Below are 13,488 nucleotides of genomic sequence, written 5' to 3'. Positions count from 1 at the left end.
AGGAGAAGAAAAGCAAAGCCAAAGAGTCCATCCCAAAATCCGACAAACAAGCAAAATGAACAAAAAGCATTGAATTCAATTCTTTCTGATTTTAGAAACTGCATTAAAGAAGGGGTGCACCGGTCCTGGAGATACTGCAATACCAGGTCAATGCGTGGAGTGGACAGAGCAAGCTCTTTTTCCATCTCCCTGTTCTAAAAATCCATTTAATATATGGTCCCCAGATAGGGGACGTATCAGATATTAAACTGATAAGAACAGATACTACACTTGATCTTAGCCAAAAGGCCGAGAAGCGATAACCAGAATTTGTTTCCGACTACGGTGCCACCCAAGGATTCTGAAAAGTCCATTTGTGGAGATGGCCACCTGGACTCCCGTTAAGAAGACATGCTGTCAACCTCTAGATCCCTCACATGCCTGCACTTTTCGGCTTGCTGCTGCTGCAATCCACGCGTTTTAGATCTGCATAACTCCACCTCTTTTAGCACAGTACCCTCAACCCCCGGCTGTTCCCACCCGCCTCAACACCGTTGGAAGGGAGGAGAACCAATTAAGGCGGGGGGGGGGGTGGAACGAGCAGCTGTCTACCCTTAGCAGGAGGGTTGCTGATTAATTACCTCTCCTGCTGCTGCTGCTGCTGGCTGTCCAGCAGCAGACTGAAGGTGGCTGCTGCTGTGCGCAGGTATATAAAGGCTCAGAGCCTATTATGACACGCGCAGCCAGCGTTCCATTGCCACATTCCGTCTACTGCAGGCGGGATACCTGGATGGCTGAATGTCACTGAGAAGCTCACAGAGACCGCCATAAGCAACAGTTTAAAAGAATGCCACAGACTAATCAACCAAACTTTTTGGGTTGGTTTCTCTTTTATAGTCTGCAGGCATTAAATGAAAGAAGTCAGTGTTCCAGCAGAGGGAGACAACGTTTCAGAAAAGGCATTGTAGCAAACCAAAAAAGAAATTTTAAGCGCAGCAGAGTAACCAGCTCACATACCTGTTAGCTCAGGTGAGTTTAAAAGGCTGCTGTTGATAACAAGGGCATTTGCTAAATAGATGGTGTGTGTGCAACAATATACTGAAAGGTCAATTATATTGTGCAGCTTATCTCACCACCTGTAGTTATTTAGGTGAAAGCTCCAAAATGCTTGCCTAATATGTCTGTTTATCCAAAAGGAAGTATAGAGGGAGAGCTAGATACATAGCATTGCATTACATTACATTACATGGCAATGCAATGCACAGTTGCTGAAGTTGAACCAAAATGAGCGTGTCATCTGGCTTCTGCAACTTTTCACATGAAAAATCCAATGAGGAGAAGAAAAGCAAAGCCAAAGAGTCCATCCCAAAATCCGACAAACAAGCAAAATGAACAAAAAGCATTGAATTCAATTCTTTCTGATTTTAGAAACTGCATTAAAGAAGGGGTGCACCGGTCCTGGAGATACTGCAATACCAGGTCAATGCGTGGAGTGGACAGAGCAAGCTCTTTTTCCATCTCCCTGTTCTAAAAATCCATTTAATATATGGTCCCCAGATAGGGGACGTATCAGATATTAAACTGATAAGAACAGATACTACACTTGATCTTAGCCAAAAGGCCGAGAAGCGATAACCAGAATTGGTTTCCGACTACGGTGCCACCCAAGGATTCTGAAAAGTCCATTTGTGGAGATGGCCACCTGGACTCCCGTTAAGAAGACATGCTGTCAACCTCTAGATCCCTCACATGCCTGCACTTTTCGGCTTGCTGCTGCTGCAATCCACGCGTTTTAGATCTGCATAACTCCACCTCTTTTAGCACAGTACCCTCAACCCCCGGCTGTTCCCACCCGCCTCAACACCGTTGGAAGGGAGGAGAACCAATTAAGGCGGGGGGGGGGGGGGGTGGAACGAGCAGCTGTCTACCCTTAGCAGGAGGGTTGCTGATTAATTACCTCTCCTGCTGCTGCTGCTGCTGGCTGTCCAGCAGCAGACTGAAGGTGGCTGCTGCTGTGCGCAGGTATATAAAGGCTCAGAGCCTATTATGACACGCGCAGCCAGCGTTCCATTGCCACATTCCGTCTACTGCAGGCGGGATACCTGGATGGCTGAATGTCACTGAGAAGCTCACAGAGACCGCCATAAGCAACAGTTTAAAAGAATGCCACAGACTAATCAACCAAACTTTTTGGGTTGGTTTCTCTTTTATAGTCTGCAGGCATTAAATGAAAGAAGTCAGTGTTCCAGCAGAGGGAGACAACGTTTCAGAAAAGGCATTGTAGCAAACCAAAAAAGAAATTTTAAGCGCAGCAGAGTAACCAGCTCACATACCTGTTAGCTCAGGTGAGTTTAAAAGGCTGCTGTTGATAACAAGGGCATATGCTAAATAGATGGTGTGTGTGCAACAATATACTGAAAGGTCAATTATATTGTGCAGCTTATCTCACCACCTGTAGTTATTTAGGTGAAAGCTCCAAAATGCTTGCCTAATATGTCTGTTTATCCAAAAGGAAGTATAGAGGGAGAGCTAGATAGATAGCATTGCATTACATTACATTACATGGCAATGCAATGCACAGTTGCTGAAGTTGAACCAAAATGAGCTTGTCATCTGGCTTCTGCAACTTTTAACATGAAAAATCCAATGAGGAGAAGAAAAGCAAAGCCAAAGAGTCCATCCCAAAATCCGACAAACAAGCAAAATGAACAAAAAGCATTGAATTCAATTCTTTCTGATTTTAGAAACTGCATTAAAGAAGGGGTGCACCGGTCCTGGAGATACTGCAATACCAGGTCAATGCGTGGAGTGGACAGAGCAAGCTCTTTTTCCATCTCCCTGTTCTAAAAATCCATTTAATATATGGTCCCCAGATAGGGGACGTATCAGATATTAAACTGATAAGAACAGATACTACACTTGATCTTAGCCAAAAGGCCGAGAAGCGATAACCAGAATTGGTTTCCGACTACGGTGCCACCCAAGGATTCTGAAAAGTCCATTTGTGGAGATGGCCACCTGGACTCCCGTTAAGAAGACATGCTGTCAACCTCTAGATCCCTCACATGCCTGCACTTTTCGGCTTGCTGCTGCTGCAATTCACGCGTTTTAGATCTGCATAACTCCACCTCTTTTAGCACAGTACCCTCAACCCCCGGCTGTTCCCACCCGCCTCAACACCGTTGGAAGGGAGGAGAACCAATTAAGGCGGGGGGGGGGGAACGAGCAGCTGTCTACCCTTAGCAGGAGGGTTGCTGATTAATTACCTCTCCTGCTGCTGCTGCTGCTGGCTGTCCAGCAGCAGACTGAAGGTGGCTGCTGCTGTGCGCAGGTATATAAAGGCTCAGAGCCTATTATGACACGCGCAGCCAGCGTTCCATTTCCACATTCCGTCTACTGCAGGCGGGATACCTGGATGGCTGAATGTCACTGAGAAGCTCACAGAGACCGCCATAAGCAACAGTTTAAAAGAATGCCACAGACTAATCAACCAAACTTTTTGGGTTGGTTTCTCTTTTATAGTCTGCAGGCATTAAATGAAAGAAGTCAGTGTTCCAGCAGAGGGAGACAACGTTTCAGAAAAGGCATTGTAGCAAACCAAAAAAGAAATTTTAAGCGCAGCAGAGTAACCAGCTCACATACCTGTTAGCTCAGGTGAGTTTAAAAGGCTGCTGTTGATAACAAGGGCATTTGCTAAATAGATGGTGTGTGTGCAACAATATACTGAAAGGTCAATTATATTGTGCAGCTTATCTCACCACCTGTAGTTATTTAGGTGAAAGCTCCAAAATGCTTGCCTAATATGTCTGTTTATCCAAAAGGAAGTATAGAGGGAGAGCTAGATAGATAGCATTGCATTACATTACATTACATGGCAATGCAATGCACAGTTGCTGAAGTTGAACCAAAATGAGCTTGTCATCTGGCTTCTGCAACTTTTAACATGAAAAATCCAATGAGGAGAAGAAAAGCAAAGCCAAAGAGTCCATCCCAAAATCCGACAAACAAGCAAAATGAACAAAAAGCATTGAATTCAATTCTTTCTGATTTTAGAAACTGCATTAAAGAAGGGGTGCACCGGTCCTGGAGATACTGCAATACCAGGTCAATGCGTGGAGTGGACAGAGCAAGCTCTTTTTCCATCTCCCTGTTCTAAAAATCCATTTAATATATGGTCCCCAGATAGGGGACGTATCAGATATTAAACTGATAAGAACAGATACTACACTTGATCTTAGCCAAAAGGCCGAGAAGCGATAACCAGAATTGGTTTCCGACTACGGTGCCACCCAAGGATTCTGAAAAGTCCATTTGTGGAGATGGCCACCTGGACTCCCGTTAAGAAGACATGCTGTCAACCTCTAGATCCCTCACATGCCTGCACTTTTCGGCTTGCTGCTGCTGCAATCCACGCGTTTTAGATCTGCATAACTCCACCTCTTTTAGCACAGTACCCTCAACCCCCGGCTGTTCCCACCCGCCTCAACACCGTTGGAAGGGAGGAGAACCAATTAAGGCGGGGGGGGGGGGTGGAACGAGCAGCTGTCTACCCTTAGCAGGAGGGTTGCTGATTAATTACCTCTCCTGCTGCTGCTGCTGCTGGCTGTCCAGCAGCAGACTGAAAGTGGCTGCTGCTGTGCGCAGGTATATAAAGGCTCAGAGCCTATTATGACACGTGCAGCCAGCGTTCCATTGCCACATTCCGTCTACTGCAGGCGGGATACCTGGATGGCTGAATGTCACTGAGAAGCTCACAGAGACCGCCATAAGCAACAGTTTAAAAGAATGCCACAGACTAATCAACCAAACTTTTTGGGTTGGTTTCTCTTTTATAGTCTGCAGGCATTAAATGAAAGAAGTCAGTGTTCCAGCAGAGGGAGACAACGTTTCAGAAAAGGCATTGTAGCAAACCAAAAAAGAAATTTTAAGCGCAGCAGAGTAACCAGCTCACATACCTGTTAGCTCAGGTGAGTTTAAAAGGCTGCTGTTGATAACAAGGGCATTTGCTAAATAGATGGTGTGTGTGCAACAATATACTGAAAGGTCAATTATATTGTGCAGCTTATCTCACCACCTGTAGTTATTTAGGTGAAAGCTCCAAAATGCTTGCCTAATATGTCTGTTTATCCAAAAGGAAGTATAGAGGGAGAGCTAGATAGATAGCATTGCATTACATTACATTACATGGCAATGCAATGCACAGTTGCTGAAGTTGAACCAAAATGAGCTTGTCATCTGGCTTCTGCAACTTTTAACATGAAAAATCCAATGAGGAGAAGAAAAGCAAAGCCAAAGAGTCCATCCCAAAATCCGACAAACAAGCAAAATGAACAAAAAGCATTGAATTCAATTCTTTCTGATTTTAGAAACTGCATTAAAGAAGGGGTGCACCGGTCCTGGAGATACTGCAATACCAGGTCAATGCGTGGAGTGGACAGAGCAAGCTCTTTTTCCATCTCCCTGTTCTAAAAATCCATTTAATATATGGTCCCCAGATAGGGGACGTATCAGATATTAAACTGATAAGAACAGATACTACACTTGATCTTAGCCAAAAGGCCGAGAAGCGATAACCAGAATTGGTTTCCGACTACGGTGCCACCCAAGGATTCTGAAAAGTCCATTTGTGGAGATGGCCACCTGGACTCCCGTTAAGAAGACATGCTGTCAACCTCTAGATCCCTCACATGCCTGCACTTTTCGGCTTGCTGCTGCTGCAATCCACGCGTTTTAGATCTGCATAACTCCACCTCTTTTAGCACAGTACCCTCAACCCCCGGCTGTTCCCACCCGCCTCAACACCGTTGGAAGGGAGGAGAACCAATTAAGGCGGGGGGGGGGGGGATGGAACGAGCAGCTGTCTACCCTTAGCAGGAGGGTTGCTGATTAATTACCTCTCCTGCTGCTGCTGCTGCTGGCTGTCCAGCAGCAGACTGAAGGTGGCTGCTGCTGTGCGCAGGTATATAAAGGCTCAGAGCCTATTATGACACGCGCAGCCAGCGTTCCATTGCCACATTCCATCTACTGCAGGCGGGATACCTGGATGGCTGAATGTCACTGAGAAGCTCACAGAGACCGCCATAAGCAACAGTTTAAAAGAATGCCACAGACTAATCAACCAAACTTTTTGGGTTGGTTTCTCTTTTATAGTCTGCAGGCATTAAATGAAAGAAGTCAGTGTTCCAGCAGAGGGAGACAACGTTTCAGAAAAGGCATTGTAGCAAACCAAAAAAGAAATTTTAAGCGCAGCAGAGTAACCAGCTCACATACCTGTTAGCTCAGGTGAGTTTAAAAGGCTGCTGTTGATAACAAGGGCATTTGCTAAATAGATGGTGTGTGTGCAACAATATACTGAAAGGTCAATTATATTGTGCAGCTTATCTCACCACCTGTAGTTATTTAGGTGAAAGCTCCAAAATGCTTGCCTAATATGTCTGTTTATCCAAAAGGAAGTATAGAGGGAGAGCTAGATAGATAGCATTGCATTACATTACATTACATGGCAATGCAATGCACAGTTGCTGAAGTTGAACCAAAATGAGCTTGTCATCTGGCTTCTGCAACTTTTAACATGAAAAATCCAATGAGGAGAAGAAAAGCAAAGCCAAAGAGTCCATCCCAAAATCCGACAAACAAGCAAAATGAACAAAAAGCATTGAATTCAATTCTTTCTGATTTTAGAAACTGCATTAAAGAAGGGGTGCACCGGTCCTGGAGATACTGCAATACCAGGTCAATGCGTGGAGTGGACAGAGCAAGCTCTTTTTCCATCTCCCTGTTCTAAAAATCCATTTAATATATGGTCCCCAGATAGGGGACGTATCAGATATTAAACTGATAAGAACAGATTTTTTTTTTTTTTTTTTTTTCCATCGAAAGCCCGAATTCGTGTACAAAACTCGAGTGCGCTTAAAATAGTGACAAGTGCCACAAAAAAAGTGCACTAGGATGCTGGTCTTCTTGAAACCCTCTCCAAAAGGAGAAGGGTCCCCCAAACCATTCCCCGTCCCTCCGAGCCAGAAGGCCACAGCGAGGAACAGGGACAAATAGCCACCTCCAGCCGAAGCCAGAGGCGACCCAATCTTACCCCCAGCACCTGCCCGAGTTCTAACCCGAGCAAGGCACTGGGAGCCAAAGACTGTGCTCCCCTCCCGGAAGAGGGGAGCCAACAACGCTCTCCTCCCGAAAGAGGAGAGCCAGGGGGGTTCAGGGGGGAGCGGAACCTGATGGCCACACACTCCCCCCCTAGACCTGCCAAGAGAGGAACCCATAAGGGAACCGCATCCCGACAAAATCCTAGTAGGACGTGACACACGTGAATAAGTGGACACACAGTGACAAAGAAATTAAATAAATAGTGAAGGTTTCACAGTATAATACTGCCCGGACCTTCGACCGGGAATTGAAAAAATTCCCCATCCAAAGGCCAGAAGGCCCAGAATAAGGGTGTGTGCGAAGAAAGAAATATTGAAGTGCTTGTGCAAATGTGCCATAAACTCAAGTGGGGTTCCCAATCCCAGTGAGTTAAGGCACCCCAGGGTCACCACTCCTGGGGCACTTCACACTTCGGGCTTTCGATCTTCCCCGGCCCAATGGCGTCGATCCTGGGGGGCCATGCTTTCCACCAGATGACTATATTAGCCACCTGGCGTACTAACAAGCGCCTAAACCCCAGTGTGCATAATGTATCAATCTACTAGGGCGGCCAACATCCAAAACCGCCTTTTCGAAAGATACTACACTTGATCTTAGCCAAAAGGCCGAGAAGCGATAACCAGAATTGGTTTCCGACTACGGTGCCACCCAAGGATTCTGAAAAGTCCATTTGTGGAGATGGCCACCTGGACTCCCGTTAAGAAGACATGCTGTCAACCTCTAGATCCCTCACATGCCTGCACTTTTCGGCTTGCTGCTGCTGCAATCCACGCGTTTTAGATCTGCATAACTCCACCTCTTTTAGCACAGTACCCTCAACCCCCGGCTGTTCCCACCCGCCTCAACACCGTTGGAAGGGAGGAGAACCAATTAAGGCGGGGGGGGGGGGTGGAACGAGCAGCTGTCTACCCTTAGCAGGAGGGTTGCTGATTAATTACCTCTCCTGCTGCTGCTGCTGCTGGCTGTCCAGCAGCAGACTGAAGGTGGCTGCTGCTGTGCGCAGGTATATAAAGGCTCAGAGCCTATTATGACACGCGCAGCCAGCGTTCCATTGCCACATTCCGTCTACTGCAGGCGGGATACCTGGATGGCTGAATGTCACTGAGAAGCTCACAGAGACCGCCATAAGCAACAGTTTAAAAGAATGCCACAGACTAATCAACCAAACTTTTTGGGTTGGTTTCTCTTTTATAGTCTGCAGGAATTAAATGAAAGAAGTCAGTGTTCCAGCAGAGGGAGACAACGTTTCAGAAAAGGCATTGTAGCAAACCAAAAAAGAAATTTTAAGCGCAGCAGAGTAACCAGCTCACATACCTGTTAGCTCAGGTGAGTTTAAAAGGCTGCTGTTGATAACAAGGGCATTTGCTAAATAGATGGTGTGTGTGCAACAATATACTGAAAGGTCAATTATATTGTGCAGCTTATCTCACCACCTGTAGTTATTTAGGTGAAAGCTCCAAAATGCTTGCCTAATATGTCTGTTTATCCAAAAGGAAGTATAGAGGGAGAGCTAGATAGATAGCATTGCATTACATTACATTACATGGCAATGCAATGCACAGTTGCTGAAGTTGAACCAAAATGAGCTTGTCATCTGGCTTCTGCAACTTTTAACATGAAAAATCCAATGAGGAGAAGAAAAGCAAAGCCAAAGAGTCCATCCCAAAATCCGACAAACAAGCAAAATGAACAAAAAGCATTGAATTCAATTCTTTCTGATTTTAGAAACTGCATTAAAGAAGGGGTGCACCGGTCCTGGAGATACTGCAATACCAGGTCAATGCGTGGAGTGGACAGAGCAAGCTCTTTTTCCATCTCCCTGTTCTAAAAATCCATTTAATATATGGTCCCCAGATAGGGGACGTATCAGATATTAAACTGATAAGAACAGATACTACACTTGATCTTAGCCAAAAGGCCGAGAAGCGATAACCAGAATTGGTTTCCGACTACGGTGCCACCCAAGGATTCTGAAAAGTCCATTTGTGGAGATGGCCACCTGGACTCCCGTTAAGAAGACATGCTGTCAACCTCTAGATCCCTCACATGCCTGCACTTTTCGGCTTGCTGCTGCTGCAATCCACGCGTTTTAGATCTGCATAACTCCACCTCTTTTAGCACAGTACCCTCAACCCCCGGCTGTTCCCACCCGCCTCAACACCGTTGGAAGGGAGGAGAACCAATTAAGGCGGGGGGGGGGGGTGGAACGAGCAGCTGTCTACCCTTAGGAGGAGGGTTGCTGATTAATTACCTCTCCTGCTGCTGCTGCTGCTGGCTGTCCAGCAGCAGACTGAAGGTGGCTGCTGCTGTGCGCAGGTATATAAAGGCTCAGAGCCTATTATGACACGCGCAGCCAGCGTTCCATTGCCACATTCCGTCTACTGCAGGCGGGATACCTGGATGGCTGAATGTCACTGAGAAGCTCACAGAGACCGCCATAAGCAACAGTTTAAAAGAATGCCACAGACTAATCAACCAAACTTTTTGGGTTGGTTTCTCTTTTATAGTCTGCAGGCATTAAATGAAAGAAGTCAGTGTTCCAGCAGAGGGAGACAACGTTTCAGAAAAGGCATTGTAGCAAACCAAAAAAGAAATTTTAAGCGCAGCAGAGTAACCAGCTCACATACCTGTTAGCTCAGGTGAGTTTAAAAGGCTGCTGTTGATAACAAGGGCATTTGCTAAATAGATGGTGTGTGTGCAACAATATACTGAAAGGTCAATTATATTGTGCAGCTTATCTCACCACCTGTAGTTATTTAGGTGAAAGCTCCAAAATGCTTGCCTAATATGTCTGTTTATCCAAAAGGAAGTATAGAGGGAGAGCTAGATAGATAGCATTGCATTACATTACATTACATGGCAATGCAATGCACAGTTGCTGAAGTTGAACCAAAATGAGCTTGTCATCTGGCTTCTGCAACTTTTAACATGAAAAATCCAATGAGGAGAAGAAAAGCAAAGCCAAAGAGTCCATCCCAAAATCCGACAAACAAGCAAAATGAACAAAAAGCATTGAATTCAATTCTTTCTGATTTTAGAAACTGCATTAAAGAAGGGGTGCACCGGTCCTGGAGATACTGCAATACCAGGTCAATGCGTGGAGTGGACAGAGCAAGCTCTTTTTCCATCTCCCTGTTCTAAAAATCCATTTAATATATGGTCCCCAGATAGGGGACGTATCAGATATTAAACTGATAAGAACAGATACTACACTTGATCTTAGCCAAAAGGCCGAGAAGCGATAACCAGAATTGGTTTCCGACTACGGTGCCACCCAAGGATTCTGAAAAGTCCATTTGTGGAGATGGCCACCTGGACTCCCGTTAAGAAGACATGCTGTCAACCTCTAGATCCCTCACATGCCTGCACTTTTCGGCTTGCTGCTGCTGCAATCCACGCGTTTTAGATCTGCATAACTCCACCTCTTTTAGCACAGTACCCTCAACCCCCGGCTGTTCCCACCCGCCTCAACACCGTTGGAAGGGAGGAGAACCAATTAAGGCGGGGGGGGGGGGTGGAACGAGCAGCTGTCTACCCTTAGCAGGAGGGTTGCTGATTAATTACCTCTCCTGCTGCTGCTGCTGCTGGCTGTCCAGCAGCAGACTGAAGGTGGCTGCTGCTGTGCGCAGGTATATAAAGGCTCAGAGCCTATTATGACACGCGCAGCCAGCGTTCCATTGCCACATTCCGTCTACTGCAGGCGGGATACCTGGATGGCTGAATGTCACTGAGAAGCTCACAGAGACCGCCATAAGCAACAGTTTAAAAGAATGCCACAGACTAATCAACCAAACTTTTTGGGTTGGTTTCTCTTTTATAGTCTGCAGGCATTAAATGAAAGAAGTCAGTGTTCCAGCAGAGGGAGACAACGTTTCAGAAAAGGCATTGTAGCAAACCAAAAAAGAAATTTTAAGCGCAGCAGAGTAACCAGCTCACATACCTGTTAGCTCAGGTGAGTTTAAAAGGCTGCTGTTGATAACAAGGGCATTTGCTAAATAGATGGTGTGTGTGCAACAATATACTGAAAGGTCAATTATATTGTGCAGCTTATCTCACCACCTGTAGTTATTTAGGTGAAAGCTCCAAAATGCTTGCCTAATATGTCTGTTTATCCAAAAGGAAGTATAGAGGGAGAGCTAGATAGATAGCATTGCATTACATTACATTACATGGCAATGCAATGCACAGTTGCTGAAGTTGAACCAAAATGAGCTTGTCATCTGGCTTCTGAAACTTTTAACATGAAAAATCCAATGAGGAGAAGAAAAGCAAAGCCAAAGAGTCCATCCCAAAATCCGACAAACAAGCAAAATGAACAAAAAGCATTGAATTCAATTCTTTCTGATTTTAGAAACTGCATTAAAGAAGGGGTGCACCGGTCCTGGAGATACTGCAATACCAGGTCAATGCGTGGAGTGGACAGAGCAAGCACTTTTTCCATCTCCCTGTTCTAAAAATCCATTTAATATATGGTCCCCAGATAGGGGACGTATCAGATATTAAACTGATAAGAACAGATACTACACTTGATCTTAGCCAAAAGGCCGGGAAGCGATAACCAGAATTGGTTTCCGACTACGGTGCCACCCAAGGATTCTGAAAAGTCCATTTGTGGAGATGGCCACCTGGACTCCCGTTAAGAAGACATGCTGTCAACCTCTAGATCCCTCACATGCCTGCACTTTTCGGCTTGCTGCTGCTGCAATCCACGCGTTTTAGATCTGCATAACTCCACCTCTTTTAGCACAGTACCCTCAACCCCCGGCTGTTCCCACCCGCCTCAACACCGTTGGAAGGGAGGAGAACCAATTAAGGCGGGGGGGGGGGGGGGGAACGAGCAGCTGTCTACCCTTAGCAGGAGGGTTGCTGATTAATTACCTCTCCTGCTGCTGCTGCTGCTGGCTGTCCAGCAGCAGACTGAAGGTGGCTGCTGCTGTGCGCAGGTATATAAAGGCTCAGAGCCTATTATGACACGCGCAGCCAGCGTTCCATTGCCACATTCCGTCTACTGCAGGCGGGATACCTGGATGGCTGAATGTCACTGAGAAGCTCACAGAGACCGCCATAAGCAACAGTTTAAAAGAATGCCACAGACTAATCAACCAAACTTTTTGGGTTGGTTTCTCTTTTATAGTCTGCAGGCATTAAATGAAAGAAGTCAGTGTTCCAGCAGAGGGAGACAACGTTTCAGAAAAGGCATTGTAGCAAACCAAAAAAGAAATTTTAAGCGCAGCAGAGTAACCAGCTCACATACCTGTTAGCTCAGGTGAGTTTAAAAGGCTGCTGTTGATAACAAGGGCATTTGCTAAATAGATGGTGTGTGTGCAACAATATACTGAAAGGTCAATTATATTGTGCAGCTTATCTCACCACCTGTAGTTATTTAGGTGAAAGCTCCAAAATGCTTGCCTAATATGTCTGTTTATCCAAAAGGAAGTATAGAGGGAGAGCTAGATAGATAGCATTGCATTACATTACATTACATGGCAATGCAATGCACAGTTGCTGAAGTTGAACCAAAATGAGCTTGTCATCTGGCTTCTGCAACTTTTAACATGAAAAATCCAATGAGGAGAAGAAAAGCAAAGCCAAAGAGTCCATCCCAAAATCCGACAAACAAGCAAAATGAACAAAAAGCATTGAATTCAATTCTTTCTGATTTTAGAAACTGCATTAAAGAAGGGGTGCACCGGTCCTGGAGATACTGCAATACCAGGTCAATGCGTGGAGTGGACAGAGCAAGCACTTTTTCCATCTCCCTGTTCTAAAAATCCATTTAATATATGGTCCCCAGATAGGGGACGTATCAGATATTAAACTGATAAGAACAGATACTACACTTGATCTTAGCCAAAAGGCCGAGAAGCGATAACCAGAATTGGTTTCCGACTACGGTGCCACCCAAGGATTCTGAAAAGTCCATTTGTGGAGATGGCCACCTGGACTCCCGTTAAGAAGACATGCTGTCAACCTCTAGATCCCTCACATGCCTGCACTTTTCGGCTTGCTGCTGCTGCAATCCACGCGTTTTAGATCTGCATAACTCCACCTCTTTTAGCACAGTACCCTCAACCCCCGGCTGTTCCCACCCGCCTCAACACCGTTGGAAGGGAGGAGAACCAATTAAGGCGGGGGGGGGGGGTGGAACGAGCAGCTGTCTACCCTTAGCAGGAGGGTTGCTGATTAATTACCTCTCCTGCTGCTGCTGCTGCTGGCTGTCCAGCAGCAGACTGAAGGTGGCTGCTGCTGTGCGCAGGTATATAAAGGCTCAGAGCCTATTATGACACGCGCAGCCAGCGTTCCATTGCCACATTCCGTCTACTGCAGGCGGGATACCTGGATGGCTGAATGTCA

At 45.9% G+C, this 13,488-nt stretch overlaps 10 non-coding genes and 1 pseudogene across 10 annotated transcripts; all 11 read right to left on the bottom strand.

The window, feature by feature from the left end:
- Positions 1-109: 109 nt before the first annotated feature.
- On the bottom strand, positions 110-300 carry LOC141199318 (U2 spliceosomal RNA). The gene has a single exon (XR_012271073.1). It is a non-coding gene; the product is annotated as a U2 spliceosomal RNA (small nuclear RNA).
- A 1,121-nt stretch (positions 301-1,421) lies between these two features.
- LOC141199317 (U2 spliceosomal RNA) lies at positions 1,422-1,612 on the bottom strand. Its single transcript, XR_012271072.1, has one exon. It is a non-coding gene; the product is annotated as a U2 spliceosomal RNA (small nuclear RNA).
- A 1,125-nt stretch (positions 1,613-2,737) lies between these two features.
- LOC141199316 (U2 spliceosomal RNA) lies at positions 2,738-2,928 on the bottom strand. Its single transcript, XR_012271071.1, has one exon. It is a non-coding gene; the product is annotated as a U2 spliceosomal RNA (small nuclear RNA).
- Positions 2,929-4,046: 1,118 nt separating this feature from the next.
- LOC141199315 (U2 spliceosomal RNA) lies at positions 4,047-4,237 on the bottom strand. Its single transcript, XR_012271070.1, has one exon. It is a non-coding gene; the product is annotated as a U2 spliceosomal RNA (small nuclear RNA).
- Positions 4,238-5,359: 1,122 nt separating this feature from the next.
- On the bottom strand, positions 5,360-5,550 carry LOC141199313 (U2 spliceosomal RNA). The gene has a single exon (XR_012271068.1). It is a non-coding gene; the product is annotated as a U2 spliceosomal RNA (small nuclear RNA).
- A 1,124-nt stretch (positions 5,551-6,674) lies between these two features.
- LOC141200936 (U2 spliceosomal RNA) lies at positions 6,675-6,864 on the bottom strand. The gene has a single exon (XR_012272613.1). It is a non-coding gene; the product is annotated as a U2 spliceosomal RNA (small nuclear RNA).
- A 795-nt stretch (positions 6,865-7,659) lies between these two features.
- Positions 7,660-7,751, bottom strand: LOC141201045 (U2 spliceosomal RNA; annotated as a pseudogene).
- Positions 7,752-8,873: 1,122 nt separating this feature from the next.
- Positions 8,874-9,064, bottom strand: LOC141199312 (U2 spliceosomal RNA). The gene has a single exon (XR_012271067.1). It is a non-coding gene; the product is annotated as a U2 spliceosomal RNA (small nuclear RNA).
- Positions 9,065-10,186: 1,122 nt separating this feature from the next.
- Positions 10,187-10,377, bottom strand: LOC141199311 (U2 spliceosomal RNA). The gene has a single exon (XR_012271066.1). It is a non-coding gene; the product is annotated as a U2 spliceosomal RNA (small nuclear RNA).
- Positions 10,378-11,499: 1,122 nt separating this feature from the next.
- LOC141200736 (U2 spliceosomal RNA) lies at positions 11,500-11,690 on the bottom strand. Its single transcript, XR_012272448.1, has one exon. It is a non-coding gene; the product is annotated as a U2 spliceosomal RNA (small nuclear RNA).
- A 1,123-nt stretch (positions 11,691-12,813) lies between these two features.
- Positions 12,814-13,004, bottom strand: LOC141200496 (U2 spliceosomal RNA). The gene has a single exon (XR_012272216.1). It is a non-coding gene; the product is annotated as a U2 spliceosomal RNA (small nuclear RNA).
- Positions 13,005-13,488: the final 484 nt, after the last annotated feature.

The sequence above is a fragment of the Phyllobates terribilis genome, unplaced genomic scaffold, assembly GCF_046119375.1.
Source record: "Phyllobates terribilis strain yellow unplaced genomic scaffold, ASM4611937v1 Scaffold_108__1_contigs__length_5656254, whole genome shotgun sequence".
NCBI lineage: Eukaryota > Metazoa > Chordata > Amphibia > Anura > Dendrobatidae > Phyllobates > Phyllobates terribilis.
The sequence above is the reverse complement of the archived record's forward strand: the minus strand, read 5'-3'. Positions and strand labels throughout refer to the sequence as shown.